This window comes from Mus caroli, unplaced genomic scaffold, assembly GCF_978045245.1.
Source record: "Mus caroli unplaced genomic scaffold, Mus_caroli_1 scaffold_12, whole genome shotgun sequence".
Taxonomy (NCBI): domain Eukaryota; kingdom Metazoa; phylum Chordata; class Mammalia; order Rodentia; family Muridae; genus Mus; species Mus caroli.
This window is the reverse complement of record NW_028227267.1, coordinates 11,146,101-11,163,065: the sequence shown is the minus strand read 5'-3', so window position 1 is coordinate 11,163,065 and position 16,965 is coordinate 11,146,101. Positions and strand designations below refer to the sequence as shown.

The window sequence follows — 16,965 nt, the reverse complement described above, 5'->3', positions numbered from 1 at the left end:
ATGCCCTGCTACACCATGGGCCCTGATCCAATAGACAGCAATGGGATAAAAACATGAACCCAAATAAACCTTCCTTCTTGGGTTGTGGCAGAAAACTGACCCAGAAAATACATCTCTTGTAGGGTCATGGCCTATTTTATTCCCAGTCTTCTGCGTGACTCTTCAGATGGACTGTGAACTTCCTGAGATAGCTAAAAGCCTTATGGCTTTTAGCCATAAGTACCAAGTACCTAGAGTACAACAGGCACTGAACATCAATAAGAGCGCCAACCTGTGAGTTCACCTGCTCCACGCCAGCCCATGGCAGGTGCTTGGCATTATTGACTTGGCTAATTTACACATGTAAGCCTCTAGGAATTTGCTAATGTGCCATTATTTTTGAAAAGATATAAACCAAAATACTAATTCTAACAAATAAATGGATTGTGTTTATCCATAACACAGATGACTCATTCTTTGGAGAGAGAGAGGTTTAGACAAATACAGAATATGAAGTACCTGGCCCAAGGTGACACGGCTGACCAAAAGGTGTGATCCAAATGCTGAGGGCACAGGAGCTCTCTCAGTGACTTTGGGTCTCTTGTCTGGTTTCTGGGGGAGGAAACTGATTCAGAGTTCCCACCTGCCTTTGAGAGCTTCCAAAAGCAAAGGATTGGTATCAGCCATAGGAGGTTTCAGCATCTTCTCCAAGGAACAGTCAGTCCTCTTACTGGCTGTCCACACCTCCATCAGACACAGCTTTCACCCCAGGAGGAATGGCTGCTTCAGCCTAAGGAAGTGTTGCCAAGCAGTGACTTCAGATATCCTCCACCACGGAAAAAGTGCCAAAGAGTCAGTGAGCAGGTTAGGCTACTCAGCTCTGCAGATCCCCAAAGTCCTACTGGGATATAGCAAGCAACTGGGGCAGCTTGCTGCCAAGGCCTAAGCGCAGAAAAGGCTATGTGAACGATACACATGAGAGAAGGCTCCAAACATAGCTCTAGGTGTAGCTCAGCAGACACAGATGGATCAACTGGCAAAGTCAAACCCTCCCCTACAGCTGTGTTGAACCTGGATGGGACACCTCAAATCTCACTTCTGGTCTGCAGGGTCCCTAATTCCCACCTAATTCCACACTGCCTTAGCCAAATTAACCTCCCGAGAGAAGTCTGTTGTCCCTAACTCTCAGGCCATCTTCCCAACATGTAACAAAATGGATCTGATAATGATGGTCCCCACAGGTTGTTTTTTGCTTTCTGGCCAAAACAATGGTGTGTTTACCTGCTCCACTGTGAGTGACCCATCTGCAGGGCCACTCCAGAACCAGCTGTATCACAGGGCACTGGGGCACAGTGCCTGGGTACAGCCTCTGCAGCCATTCTGCCCAGGAGAATGAAGGCTCTCTGGCCTCTGGCTCCCCTTCTTGGGAGCCGAGTAATAATGAGACCCGACCCCCCATGCAGATTGTTTAGGAGCTGCTGGTGCTATTATGTATGTTTCACTCATTCCTCCCACAGATGCCTAACAGGTGAGAGGTAACGCTGAGCCAGGATGTTCAGCCCCTCATTCCCATTTCCCAGATGAGGAAAACATATCTTAGTGAGAGGAACTAGCTGGACAGTATGTTATCAGGAAATCTCACAAGACCACATACCTTTGTCATAACATTTCAGCTCAACCTTTTCAGAGATAAGTGAAATTTGTGGTCAGAGAACATCCTGGACTTATTCATTATTCAAATATTTGTGGAACTTGATGTTCATCTAGAATGTGTGTGTTTAGAAGCCCATATACGTAGGTGAATTAATACATGTGGAGATTCTCTGTGGTCTAGGGATAGCATCTACAGTGAGCTACAGTGGGTCTCCAATCCCAGGCTTTTGAACCCTAGATCTTATTTTTGTATCCACAGCAGACATAACTAATCAACATGGCCAGCACTGAGTGATAAACCAGCGTTCCCCTCTGTCAGCTGGGATTGATCCCTTCAGAGGAAGTCTCCTCTCTCTCCTCACTGCAGCCTACGTAGTTACGTACTTTCCCTTTTCTTCTCTTGCGTTCTTTCTCAGGCATGTGGCTTCTTCATCTTCCATCCTCCCTGCCTCTATCATTAGTTAAAAAATGTGGACCGAGAAGTAGAGCCCCCTCTGGTCTGGCAGAGACATACCTGAGGCTCAGGGCTCACTCTTCACTACCTTCGCGTTGAAGGGGTGATGAATCAGCTGTTGATAGCTTGAGTCTTAACCCAGCCAACTGCTTCCCTGGCCTGGCTGTTGAAGCCTTCTGGTTCTTGGCAGGATGGGAGTGGTGCTGGTGCTGGTGCTGGTGCTGGCCCTCTCTAGCCGGCTGCTCTTAGATACAGCTGCCTAGAGGGAGTGACCAGCCAGGTCTTGGGCTCCTTGGGAGGGTAGCTACTTCCAGCCCTACCCATGCTGAGCGCTGCTTGGAAGAGATTTGCCATAAACCCTCCCTGCCTCATTAAACACCTTACCAGGAAGGAGGAAGTTTAATCTAGAGCTCTCAGCAGAGGAAATGAGGCTAAAGTCTGGTAGGGGCTTGGGCAGGACTGTGCTTGTTTTCTTCCAAATACAGTAACTCCAGCCTTCCCAGGTGACGCTTGGGTGCTAGCACAAACAACTTTGGAGCAGAACCCCCAGCCCCCAAATCAAATAATAAAACAAAACCACTCAAGCGGTGCTAAACCGTCCAGGGCCTGAGTGAAATTGAGGTAGGTGTAGTGAGTCAGTGCATGGGCTTGCGACTCACTGAGGGAAGCCCATGAGGGAAACTGAGGGAAACGGGGGCTCTTGGGTCAACAGGGAAGAGGAGGTGGCATGGGAGAAGGACTCTGGGTTTGGGTTGGAGCACAGTGAATTATAGATTAAAACTGGGGGTGGATGGAGGAAGCAGGGAAAAGCACAGTGAAAGCGATATATGCCACCCAGGTTCACTGGGAGGGAGTTGACATCCTAGGCTCTGTCACCAACATAGACTTACGTTCTTTATATATCTCTTTAGGATGCATTATTGTCCAGAAAGACTTTTGGTCCTTATACACTTGGGCCAGGGTGGGGCTGGGACTTCCCCATCTGTTAACCCCAATTTCTTCCCAAAACGATGTGAGACCCTTTGGGATGAGTATCTTGGGACATAAGGTACAGCAGCTGGTCAGGAAATAAAGACAAATACCAGGAGGTAGTGTCAGGGAAGAGCAGGGAGCAGTCCCTGATGTGTGTGTGCATCTCAGGCCCGCCGAGTAGGGGAAGCTATGTGTTTATGTTCTGAATATTGTTGCTTCAGACACCTCAGGGGCTCAGGGATGGGGGTGGGGTGGGGGTGGGGGCACCTTCCTCAAAGCAAATAAACAAGCGAAGCATTTGAAATGGTGGCAAGGTATAAACTTGTTCAGCTTGCAAGAAGCTCTGACTTCAGTGACCCCGGAAACTTCTAGCAAGAGGTGACATGTGAGGCAGCTTCTCTAAGGACAGAGCCTTGGGGATGCTGTGACAAGTGACTTGCAGGCTTGGTGGCTTCAAACATGTGTCTAGTGCTCACCTAGGATCAAGATGCCAGCAGGCAGGGGCTCAGGCAGGAGGCTCCGGGGACTTCTTTCCTTCTCCACAGCCAGCACATTTGCCACTCGCTGAGCATTCTTTCTTCCTTCTGTCCCTCAGTCACCCTCCATTCCCTCTTCCATCTTGAGGACTACCCCTGGGATGGCACTGGGCCCACATGGGTAGTCTGAATCATCCTGGCTTTCTTGAGACCAGCAGATGAATAAGTAAATTTAACCTTTGATATTTTGGAAATACTACATATTTACAGGTAGCAGAATTAAGGCATGGGTGTGTATGGAGTCGCTCTATACAAGCAGGGTCATAACTTATTTTGTGTATAGCATTTGCAACATCCTGAAAACATTAGTATTGTATGGGCAGAAAAGGGGGCAGTCTCTTCCCTACCCATCATAAAAAGTCATGGCAGTCAGCCTTCCAACAAAAGACAGATTATCAAGAGAAAACATTTACTAACACGCACATGCATACTGGAGCTAGCCACAATTTGAGAATTTGCAGGGTCAGAATGTAATGTTCTCATAGGAAACAGGGAAATGGGGGTGGGATGGCTGGTACGGGTGAGGAGGCACCTCCCTGCAGACATAGACAGCCTGCCAGGCAATCTCCCGAGGCATGCTGTCCTGTGAGGAGTCCAGGCAAAGCCGGGCTGGGTTTAGTGATGACTTTTGGTCTCTTCTCCCAGGGTTCATCATTCCCTTATGGGATAGAGTCCCAAGGAGTTTAAGGTAGTTATATTTCCTGTAGGAGAAGCTGTTTCAGAAGGGGAATACCAGTGAAGTGCTACACTGTACTTCAGGAAGAAGCAAGAAGGTCAAAGGGATCCAGTTTCTAAGGCTGTTCAGCTCAGTGTGGCAGATTGCCACATTTTGAGGTACAGTTTTCTGACTCGAGCACTGGTTTCACTTGTCTGTCCTGTGGTACTGGAAAGTGAAGTCCACACGTGTAGTCACGGGATACTGGCAGTGGTCACCAGCATGCTGTCTGGGCCTCATACAGTGCCTGGTGAAGACAGCAAATAACAAGTGAAGCAGGAGTTCTGGTCACACAGCTGGCATTTGGCAAGGACCAGTCCAGTCTGCAACTGTGACCCTGTGGATTTGCATGGTTTTAGGGCCTACTCTAAGCATCTTCATAGCGATACTGTCTTCTATGAGTAGGATAATCTCTTTGTTACAAGGTTACAGTGAGCATAGAGTCAGAGAACACGTTATACCCTTCCAGGCGTGTCCAGTGTCAGGTTTCACGTTGCAGGCTACAAGCAGCCCTAGATGGCCATGAACACTGCCCAGCATAAAATCCCAACTTTACGTAAATACTTCTGACATTTTTTAAAAATGATTTGATTGATTGGATCTTGAGCATGAACTTTGAAGATGCCAAGGTTGTATTGCAATGCCAAAAGATTGGCCTAGCCTGCAACCTGAACTGAAATGCTCAGTCAGGCTCCACTTGGGGTCGTGGCATAATATCATCCATGCATTTGGCTTGTCCAGGGACAGAGGAAGCTGCATCTTTTCATCCCTACCTCCCTTTCAGAGGAGGACAACGCTGATCATGCCGGGCCGCGTGTGTCAAGACTGACTGGGTAGGGAATTTTCTGGAACTGGAAGTATCGAAAAGGTCACAATTGCTGTTCTGCTGTCTACTCATTTCCTGCCATGCCTGTTTATTGCCCAAATGTCGTCAGTGGTGATAAGAAGGTGAGAAAAGTCACCATCTTTTAGTGCTACCAAAGGTCTCAGGACACTGGCCTTGTCAACAGCAATCCATGCTTCAGGGAAGCTACTCCAGGGTAAAATTGCATTTGTTTTTGTTTAGTTTTAAAATCAACATAGTCCCATCACAAAAGTTTGAAAACCCCCTTCTCTAGTGTGAAGGGAAACTAACCCAGCAGTGCCCCCGGGACTGGGCAGCTTTGGGTTGCTTCCTGCCCCAGTTGTGGTTAGGTTTTGCGTTGTCTGCTCTCTTGTGCCAGAGGCACTTCCCTCTATTCATGGAAATCTGTAGAGATGATTTCTTGTTTCCACACTTAGAGAGTGCCATGTTTGGTTTACACTTTCCAAAGCTAGGCATTTAGAGCTCTCTTGTGTGTGAGTACGTGAGTGTGTGAGTGTGTATGGAGTATGTGAGTGTGTATGTGAGTATGTATGGAGAATGTGAGTGTGTATAAGTGTGTGTGAGTATGCGAGTGTGTCAGTGGGTGTGGGTGATAAATACATGTGAAAATAGGAGTAACAGTATTGTAAAGTTGAGTTGTAAAGTTGAGTGTAGTGGTACATGCTTATAATCCCAGACTTTGGTGGTGTAATCAGGATGATGAATTCAGACTTCCTTGATTACATAGGGAGTTCAAGGCCAGCCTGCACTACAAAGAGACCCAGTCCCAAGAAAATAACAACAAAAAAATTAGAAAGGACATTATTAAATCAAATACACACATATTTGTAATTCATCTTAAAAATCTCCACATAAAACTGTTACTATCTACAACTTGCAAATAGAGAAACTGAGCTACAGAGTAGTTAAGAGCAATTTGCCCACATCGAGACAAGGGGGACAATGAACACTTACACATATGCCCTTCTCTGAGATCCTAGACACCAGCCATCAGGACCCCTCCAGTGGACTGCTTTCTCAGAGCCTCAGAATACACGAGGCATTTTCTGAATTGAGGGCTTTTCTTTTCTTTTTTTTTTCTTTTTTCTTTTCTTTTCTTTTCTTTTCTTTTCTTTTCTTTTCTTTTCCTTTCCTTTACTCTCCTTCCTCCCCTCCCCTCCCCTCCCCTCCCCTCCCCTCCCCTCCCCTCCCCTCCCCTCCCCTCCCCTCCCCTCCCCTCCCTCCCTCCCTCCCTCCCTCCCTCCCTCCCTCCCTCCCTCTCTCTCTCTCTCTCTCTCTTTCTTTCTTTCTTTTTTTTTTTTAAATTATGTATAGTCCTGAGTTCCTGATAGGCAGCAAAACTAATCTGAAGATTAAGTTTATTTCTCCAGACCTGCTGTGTTTTGGAATTAGAATGCTTCATTCAATGGAAAAAACTCAGAGGACCAAACAAACCCTCCCCTGGCTAGTCAGAGAGCAAATACAGAGCAGTTACTCTGTGCATATCTGCTTATGGACTGCATAGTGTGCACATGTGTGTTTGAGCATTAGTGTGTATGCAAGGGAGGAAAACATGTGTGGGTATCTGTAGATCATATCTGACTTTCTGGGTGCAGAGGCAAAGGGAGTTGACTCACCGATAAAATAGATGTCTGTTATACCAGTTACTTTAATTCTAATCTTTGAGAAGAGACTGCCCAGGATCTCTGCCAGGGTTTCTTTGTGATCACTTCCACACCAAATTGGCATACTTTTTCACAGTACCCGTGGGCCTTGGTAACAAAGGGAAGCCAGGTGTGGCAGAAGATATAAAGCATTGTCTCTCTGCACAGTAACATCAATAAGCCACCAACAATTTACATTTCTTTACCCTCATTAATTGGAGCTAGCATGGCCACAGGTGTCTTATGCCATGATCTTTGTAATTAAATCGGTGACTAGGCATGAAAGCCATTGTCAGAGATAGACTACCAATCTAGTTAGCACTTTCTCTTGAAAGGATCAGTGATATTTCCCCCCTTTTCTCCTCCCATGGATCCTGTAGCCCCTTTGACAACAGTGAAGGTAGGGCCAGAGCCTTTCAACACGAGTCTGTGAGTGCCCTGCTCTCTCTAGAGGAGAGAGAAGATGGCTTACAGCCCAGGTCTGACTCTGTAGCCACCAGCGGCTATGGAGAACTGGGTTCCTGAAAGGAAAGCTGGCGCTATATGGGGCAGACTGAGAGAAGGAGACCAAGACAAGTTTCTGATCAAGGCCCAATGTTTACTTTTTGAGTCTGTACTTAAAATGGGGGGAAACCATCCCCCACTATGCTAGGATCTCATGGCTTGTCAGGATCTGGTCAGGATAACAAGCTCAGGCTGCTCAGGAGGTAGTGGCTTCTTGCAGGAAGCTGCAGATGTGGCAAACAATAGACTTTACCTAGGTGGGAAGACTCCACCCTAGGTGGGTTAGCTGGCTGTGGAAAAACAAGATCTGATTCATTCCACTCAAGGCTGGGGAGGGCACAGGGCTCCATCTGTGGCTCTGTTATGGTTTGAGTATGAGGTGCTCCTCACAGGATTGGCTGTTGGTTCTTGCCATTATGGAATTTGTTGGATACTTTTGAAGCTGACTAAGGCCTATTGGAGGAGCTAGCTCACTGGGGGATGATCTTTGAAAGTTATATCTGAAAGACCCACAATGTGAGGACTCCCCCACGTTCTGACTCAGGAGAGGCAACACCCCAAATCACTCATGAGAAACGGTCTTGATGCAAACTGCAAGGGGACTTTTATTTCAAGAGTGCTCTCGGGCCCACAGTCATACACAATGCAGGGGTAGAGGACCATGGTGCCCGGAGTAGCTGGGTAAGGGGGTATTTAAAGGAAGAAACCACAACTCAAGGGGGTGGGGAGGGCATTGTTGGAAAATACCAAAAATACCAGTTAAGAGTCACGAGGAAGTGCAAAGTCACAAGAGTTGCAAGGAATACCTGGCAATTGTACAGGTTATCTCTCAAGATAGTTTCTAAGAGCCCCTAACAATAGCACATTTGCATAGCGGGTTCCATGAATGGTCAGGGTGGTCCTTTTTGAACAAACACTCCCTGAACCCAGGAAGCAGGTGGGTGGAGGAATGTTGATATCTGTTTTATGATTAGCATGCATGGGAGCATTGAATCACAAAGGTCGCATTCTCAAGCCTGAGCCTAAAGGCCTAGAATTTTTTGTTTTTTATGTTTCACTTTTCATGCCCTGTTCTTGGTCTTATATTTGCTCTATTTTCTGGCCATATGATGCGACCTGTTTTCCTCTAGCATGCCCTGCTAATGGTGTAAACATGAGCAAAGCAATTCTTTCCTCCTTTAAGTTAGTTTTCACAGGAATTTTGACACAGTGATGATAAAACTAACACAGCTAACTTATCTCTGGACCCGTGACCTCCCAGCTCTGAGAACCTAAGTTCATAAATGATTGTCTGAGGCCGGGCAGTGGTGGCTCACGCCTTTAATCCCAATACTTGGGAGGCAGAGGCAGGTGGATTTCTGAGTTCGAGGCCAGCCTGGTCTACAGAGTGGGTTCCAGGACAGCCAGGGCTACACAGAGAAACCCTGTCTCGAAAAACCAAATATATATATATATATATATATATATATATATATAGTCCATTGGAGGTTGAGTTGTGAGTTTGGTTTCCTTTTCTAACCAGTTCCCCCCCCCCCCATGCTGGGCATAGAACCCAGTGGCATGTGGATAGTAAACAAGTGTCCTACTGCTGAGCTAGATTTGTAGCTCTGGCAGAAATGTTAATTTTCCTTTTTGTATTTCTTTCCTTCTGCTACAGTTAACAGACAACATTTTCTAATCAGATTGCTGTACTATGTTTCTTCTTTATTGTCCTCTCTCTCTCTCTTCCAGGCTTCCCATTGGCTATGTCCTCCTTTGTGTGAATGTAGTTCAGAGATGTTCTTTCAGTGTGGTCTGAACTAAGATCTTCCCATGTCACCAGTGCCTTTCCAGGGTTGGGACCCCCAGGGCAGGGTAGACATCCTGAAGCCCTAAAGAGGAAGCAGTCCATCTTTATGACTGACTTATAGCTGTTTAAAACTGGAGTTTATGACTATTGTTCTTTCATTGCCCAAGGGAGTATTTGCCCTTTCTAGCTTCTAGGTGGCTGGGTCAGTTGGAGTCTAAACTTTGGACAATGAAGTCTAACTTAGAGTAGGCAGAGGTATAGGGTGGATGAACTAGAATTTCTGTTCCAGCAATGGCCTTGAGTAGGAAACTCCATCAGGCATATAGCTGGCAGGCCTTACAGCAGGGCACCTTAGAGAAGGCACACATAGTACAATTTGGAGGTTTGTGGGAACTAAAAGGGGGCAGGGGAAGGAGGGGGAAGGGAGGGTAGCCCATGTCTGGCCAGTTTTTCTTATGCTCTGGGCAGGCGGACATGGGAGGGCTGCCAGATGCTTTTTACTCGGCCCTGGGTGGGCATCTAAGCCACTGACCCCACTTGGCAGAGGATAGACAAGGGGTAGCCCCTGACTGGGGGCCCCAGAGTGACACCCTGTAGCCCCGGGGTTATGGGAGAGAGGGCTTAGGGAGAGAGGTTCCTACACAGGCAAGAGTCTGCACAGTGGGCCTTGAGTCTAGGAGATAGACTATGGTTTTAGAGCTTTATTATAGAAAGTCAGGGAGAAAGAGAAAAGGTGGAAAGAGAGAGAGAGAGAGACCAGCCATGCCAAGAGGAGAGAAAGGGGAAAAGGAGAGAGAGAGAGAAGAAAGGCGAGAGAGTAAGAGGGAGAGAGAGGAAGAGAGTGAGAGGAGAGTGAGAGGAGTAAGAGCAAGAGGAGTGAGAGAGAGAGAAGGGGGCAAACAGCCTTTCTTATGGTATGCTGTTATATTTAATGTTGCTAGGTAACTGGGTAGGAGTCTAGACTGAAGGTCAGAAGCTTGGGACATTGCCTGTGTGACTACTAACCATGCTTCTCTTGTGGGGGCTGAGGGGGCGGTAACTTTGACAGGAGCCAGGGTTCCAGGAGACATGAGAGAACTCCTTCCGTCCCATGTAGGTGAATTATCACCACCGGGTCCTGGGGTTCAACATCTAGCCTCAACTGGAAACCAGGCTGTTTATAGCCCAATGTCCCACAGAGGTTTACTTCTCTGGTTCTCTCTAGGCACCCTAGTAATTGGGAGAGGAGGCTGGCCCTTTGGTTTGACCAATCCTTACAGCATTCAGCTCTCTATTTATCAATAAAACATATTTAATGGACACCTTCCCAGGGTTAAAAACCAGGCTAGGCCTATAAAACACAATGGAAAGGAAAAATATACCCATCAATTTCCTGATACAGCACAGGGTAGGCACTACCAGATGGTTCTGCTATTTGTTTCTTCTCTCTCTCTCCCTCCCTCCCTCCCTCCCTCCCTCCCTCCCTCCCTCCCTCCCTCCCTCCCTCCCTCTCTCCTTCCCTCCCTCTTTCCCTCCCTCCCTCCTTCCCTCCTTGCCTTCTTCCCTCCTTCTCTCCCTTCCTCTCTTCCTCTTCTGTCTCATTCTTAGACTGATAGTATTTTATTTCCCTGTTTATCAGTGGTTTTTATTTCTGAGGTCTCAGTTACCCACAGTCAACTTGAATTTGAAGGATTACATGGAAACATATTCAGAGAGAAAGAACAGGAGCAGAGGAACCACATTTAAATAGCACTTTATTATAGTGTTTTATACCTGCTCCTTCTTCTGCCTGGAGAGGAGCTCTTCTTCCTCATGCATTTATGGGACAAAAAAGTCCAATAGATAGGGTGTGCTCCACTCCATAATTTTAGGTATCTGTGATGGTCCTATAATGCCACTCTGCTGTATAAGAGAGGACTTCTATAATAGGTACTCAAAATTTCCCTAAGAGTTGAAGGAAATAGTTTATTTCCTAAGAAATATGAAAATAAAGAAGAGTTTTGTTTCTGGTTCTTCCAGGTGTTGTCATTATTGTTGCTATGGTTATGGTGAGCATTTGGAGGAGGACTTACTCTCCATATATTACTCCATGCTCACATTTCATCTTCCCCAAGATGTCCAGGAACACCTCAGCCTCACCTGTCATCTAGCGGCACAGGGTCTGAAAAGTCCTCTCTCTGAGCCTCAGTGTTCTATGCACAATGAAGAATGATGGGTAAGAATCCTCCCTGATGTCATGGCGGGTAGCTTGCATCCTCAGAGGAGATGATGGAGGTGAAGTATATATCTCAGCACTCTCTACTGTAAACCTCACACAGCCAGTTGACTCTCAACGGACTCTCTGTTGTTTCTCATTTTCACCAACATGTACAAGCCAACTGATCATCCTGGTATGATCAAGTTAAACCATGAATATATATTTGCTTAGTTTCTGACTCAGCAAAGAAGTCTTATCAAGTCACCAAGTGACAGAATCTAATACTGTCAGGTTGCTATTTTTATGTTAATGAGCCAGGGGACAGTAAAACAAGAAAGATATATGCCAAAATTTCATCCTTGAGGACACTAGTGACATTTGATGAATCAGGTTAACAGGTTTTGAATATTCTTGCCATTATTTTTTTGAGACAGGATCCCCCTGCACCCCACAATGGGCTCAATGTCAGTCTCTTATTTCTGCCTCCCAAGTACTATGATTATGGGTGTGTATCACTACACCCAGCTCCCTCAAATTTTTATTCTATTTCTAACATAATGGTTGGAATAATTATGGCAGATTTTTCAGGTTTAATCTGTATTATTATCACTTTCCTATCACTTTCTTTTTAAAAGTTTAGACAACCAGGCAGCAACAGATCAAGCTCAGAGTTGCAGTGTCTCTGTTATTACAGTAGACATACACAGAGTCATAGGATCTTAAGCTGCCATCATGAACTTTCTAAACATTCAGTTGGGAAGAGTTGGGAGGTACCATTCTTCAGACAAAACATATTCATAGCATGTTGGAATGAGAGAGATGAGAGGTGCCATTCTACACATATGACATACTCATGGCAAATTCAGGGGTCATGGAAGAGCCAATTGCAGACAAATATTATCTGATGGGTACTGAGTATACATTATGTTTGTTTTAAATATATTTTTACTTATACACTTAAATAATTCAACTAATAATGATATACTTTCTAACTGGATCTGGAGATTTCTGAAAATGTAGCAGTTACCTCTTGGGACTCAGGTATACTATAAGCACACTCTCAGACTTTCTCCATCTGATTGGCACAGAGCTTCTCTGGTCATGGTCTGTTCAGAGTACGCACTTTGCAGCCTTTGTAGGCATGTCTACTGAAGAGCAGTACATCTCAATGTGCTGTCTGCCTCCTAGTTTATAACCTCTTAAAGGGCTTTGCCACAGTCATCTGTGAGTTGTTAGTCTTCAACGCAGGGCATGCCACATAGTAAACTCTTCATATACTGATGTATGGTTAAGTTTTATAGTATAGGGAGTAACCAAAATTCTCTGTATGGCAGTAGAGATGGCTTCACACTACCACAAATAAGATGTTACAAAGTGAGTCTATTAATATATTGCTTACTATTTCTTCTCTTAACTATTTCTTTCTATTTTTCAACTGGAAGAGATTGTATAGTCTATATTAGTTGTCCATTGCTCCATGACAATTATAGCTTTTTATAATACACACACACACACACACACACACACACACACACACACACACACACACACACACACACAAAACACACACACACACACACACACACACACACACACACACACACACACACATATAGTGGCCTGCATCCAGCCAGCTATAGGGCTAGGACCACTCATGGAGGTGGACATGGGAAATTTGACTGCACACACCATGTAATATCCAAAATAAATTTAAGACTACCCAATACCTTCCCCCTTCAAAAGGACTTTCGAAACTGTACTAGCAGGCCAAGTACAGAGCCATATTTTAAAAAAGCTGGCTGACTAAACAAATGTAGAAACATAGTTTTAACAGTCAAAATTACTAAGCTTCCAAAACAAGATTAACAATTCCCCTGCCCCACCTCACACTAAAAACCTCAAGGACAGACAAAATGAGAGCCACCCTATATAAACCCACCAATGTCTAAAAAGGTTATTGGCTACACCAATTAAAATAAGCCAAACCACCCTGGTGCCTATATCTGGCCCTTACAGAGGTATAAAAAGTGTGTTCTTTCTTTGTTCTGGGTCTATCCTCTGGCCTGCGTGCTGAGGGGGTTCCTCAACATGTTGGATTAGTAAAATCCTCATGCATTTTGCAACGATGGCAGTCTCTATGGTCTTTGTGAGAGTCTTTTGACAAGCTACATAAACCCCACACCACTGCCAGGTGGGTGTCCAGCTGTGAGAAGCAGTAGGACCCAGCTCCAGAGGTGGGCAAGCACAGTCTGCAGACCTGCCAGAATTGGCTCAGACTCTCAGGCACCACAGTCGCTGCTGGGTGTCAAGGAAGAGCTGGCTCTAGGGTCTCCAGGCTCTCACGGAGACTGAGGCCAACAGGTTCTCAAACTCCTGAGCACTGCAGACTCTGATGGATTCAGTGGAAGAGCTGAGAATAGAGTATTGGCCTGAGGACCGGCTCTAGCCCAGGGCCAAAGGGAAAAAGGAGGGAGGAGAGAGCTCCAGCTGGTTCCTGTGGGGAAGAGAGTGTCTCTGGCTTGTTTGGGTGGCTTGGTGGGGACCATGGCTGGAAGATCCTGTGGGAGGTTAGATACATGGCTCTTTAGAGGAAGACCTGCTGCATTGCTCCATTGCTCCATTGCTCCATTGCTCCAGCACAGTGGATCCCTATGAAAGAGGCAGTCCATGGTTTTAAAGCATTTACGTTATGGTGTAGAGTTGTTATGAATGAAACTGTACCCCCTTTTCTCGGGGTGGGCCTGAAGTTAGGGAAGGGGAGCTAAGAGGGTAGTAGAAGCAGAGAAAGTCAGAGAGAGGGAGAGAGTAGAGAAGTAGAGGCCAGCCATGGCCACATTGGGGGGGGGGTAGGGAAGGAAGAGGAGAGGGGGAGTAAAAGAGCAGGAGAGAGAGATAGGCAAGAGTAAGAGAGAGGAGGGGGCAAGCAGCTCCTTTTATAGTGGGCCAGGACTATCTGACTTTTGCCAGGTAACTGTGGGGAGGAGCATACCTGGCTGTTGCCAGGTAATTGTGGGGGCAGAGTCCAGACAGAATACCAGGGACTTGGGGCATTGTCCTATATGACCGATGGCCACAGATTTATGGAGCTGAGGACTTGTGTCAGGAGCCTAGTGTTCGGGAGCATGGCAATCTTCCTCTGTCCCTTGCAGAGTTATTTGCTGGGTTTCTGGGGTCTTAACTTAGCTCAACCAGAAAACAGGCTGCCTTTCATGGTTCCATAATATATGATGCATAGCATGTGTGTGCTCTGTGCCTAGATGCACATGTGCAGGTCAGAGGACAACTTTGCTGAATTGGTCCTCTCCTTCCACCTTTACTTGGATCCTGAGGATAGAACACAGGTCTTCTTTCTGGCTTTCACGGTGTGCTCTTTTGCCAACTGGCCTCATGAACTGTCATTCTAAGTGGTTCAAAGAATCACACATTTATTACATCATAGTTTCTTGAGTCAGGCACATTCTCACTGGATCTTATGCTTAGTGTCCCTCAAGGCTGCAATCATGGCATTAGTTAGGCTGAGCTCTCATCGGAGGCTCACCTTTGGGAGAGTTCATTTCCAAATTCATTCATGCTCACACAAAAGATAGTATAGTTTAGGGAAGACTTCAAAAGCAGTAATTTTGAGGTTGGAAACTAAAGACAGGAAAATCCCAGCCACTCTAGATATAGGCTAGCATATATCTTGCGGTGTGGCTGAGGTCCCAGATGTGTACTTGCTGTCGGCTGGAAACTATGCTCAGGCCGGAGAGGCTGGGACTATAACTCTTTCAGGTAGACTTGAAGGCATGGCTGTTCACGTCACCCAACAACAAGAAGCATCTCTCAATTTAGGGAGGGTATAGTTCCATATTTAAGGACATTTAGTACATTAATCCATACTCACTGAATGATCTCTTTTCTGGTTAAATACAAATAAGCTGAAATGAGGTATTAATAAGAAAACTCCTCCCAGCCTTGTTCTATACTGGAGGTTCCCACTTGTGCTCAAAGGAGGGAGTTATGATTGCTAGGTGATGGAAGTCATTGGTAGTCACCGTGAGACCTGCCATGTCAGCCTCCTAAGCATCTCCACATGTTCTTAGAATATTTTATTTTTCCTTATTGGATGATGGATCTCTATGCTAGTATTTATCTGATGCTGATAGTTGAGGCCACGCAGTTTCACTGGTGCCCAGAATGTCTTGTAGAGTCAAAGTCCTTTTCTGCTTTTCGGGTAAGTCAAAAGTGAGTGTCCTATGACCTCTTGAAGCCATAGGAAAAGAAGAGATTACAAAAAATAAGTATCTCAGGGCAGGAGCAAAGATCAGATGGCAGCTGATTCCTCTTTATCTAGGGATGAGAGGGGGTTGTGGCAGGATGACACAATGGAAGACATGGGAGCTTGTCTAGATCTTCTCTGGCATCCATTGTGGTACTGGGCAAGCAGGAAACCCCTCATTACTTCTATAGGTCTCTCACACAAAAGATAGTATAGTTTAGGGAAGACTTCAAAAGCAGTAATTTTGAGGTTGGAAACTAAAGATAGGAAAATCCCAGCCACTCTTAATGGAACAGAGAGAAAATATTCTAGAAGCAAAGATAAGCATGCCAAATCCCAGACTGGGAAAATTCTTGGTTCTGGCATAGCCATGAGGAAGGAGTGTTGGAAGGAGGCCAGGGGGCACTACGTAGATTATTTGGGAGAGGGAGCTCAGATTTGGTTGACTAAGGTAACCACATGAGAGCTGGCTAGCGCCTCCAGGCACACGGATGGCCTTATGTCCACAGAACCTTCCTTTGGTAAGAACCAGAGGCATGCTGACAAACAGGCTCCTGTTCATTTCTTTCAAAGTCCCTGTTGGTAGCATTTATTGATTCCTGTGCTGTAATTACTCCCACTGTGTCCAATACCAAGCCATTAATCAGTTCTCAATAATACTGAACAGTTAGCTATTGTGAGCCAGTAGAGGATCTCTCTCCTGTATGGAAAGCCATCACAAGGTCTCATCACATCCTGTCTTGGGAACACTGGCCAGAGGGTGGCACAGATAATTCTCTAACTCATCCCACAGCTACCTCAGGTGGAAGCCACAAGGGAAAACACAGCCTCCTATTGCTGACTGTTCTCAGCCTTAATGTTCCATAGGCTTAATGACAGTTGTCTAATTATGCCTTAGGAGCTCATTCCAGGCTGTTAGATACATTAATGACATTGATTGGTCTTTATAAAGCATTTCAGAAAAGCAGCCTGTCATAAGAAACCTTAATCTACAGATCATACCTAGCAGAGCCTGAAACAGAAAGGAATGTGACTCAGCCCAAGAGTAAGCAGAATAGTTCATGCATTGTCACCGTGTAGCTCACCTTTCTGATTCCATTTTGAGACCTCAGTTTCAAGGTGTTCTAGGTCAGCATGCCCGGAAAATCAGTGTTTTGGGGTCTCCCCATTCCAGGTGAAGATCCTCTTTATTTTCGTGTGTGTCTGTGTATGTATGTTTACACTGTGTAAATGCATGTGTGCATGTGTGTGAAGGCCTGAAACCCACAGGTATTATCCTCCATCATTCCATTGATTGAGGCAGGATCTCTCCCGGAATCCAGAGCTCACCAATCCCAGCTGGTCTAGGTAACCAGTGTATCCCTCAGTTCTTTAGTCTTTGTCTTCGGAGGGCCAGGATTACAGGCAGCTGCTACACCTGG

At 45.8% G+C, this 16,965-nt stretch overlaps 1 protein-coding gene across 1 annotated transcript in view; it reads right to left on the bottom strand.

Moving 5' to 3' along the window:
- The window catches only part of Fam3d (FAM3 metabolism regulating signaling molecule D), a 29,268-nt gene extending 26,949 nt beyond the window's left edge, over nt 1-2,319 (bottom strand). The window contains exon 1 of the mRNA XM_029469116.2: nt 2,147-2,319. The gene's annotated coding sequence lies outside the window, so the exon portion shown is untranslated. The remainder of the gene's footprint in view (nt 1-2,146) is intronic.
- Between the last annotated feature and the right edge of the window lie 14,646 nt (nt 2,320-16,965).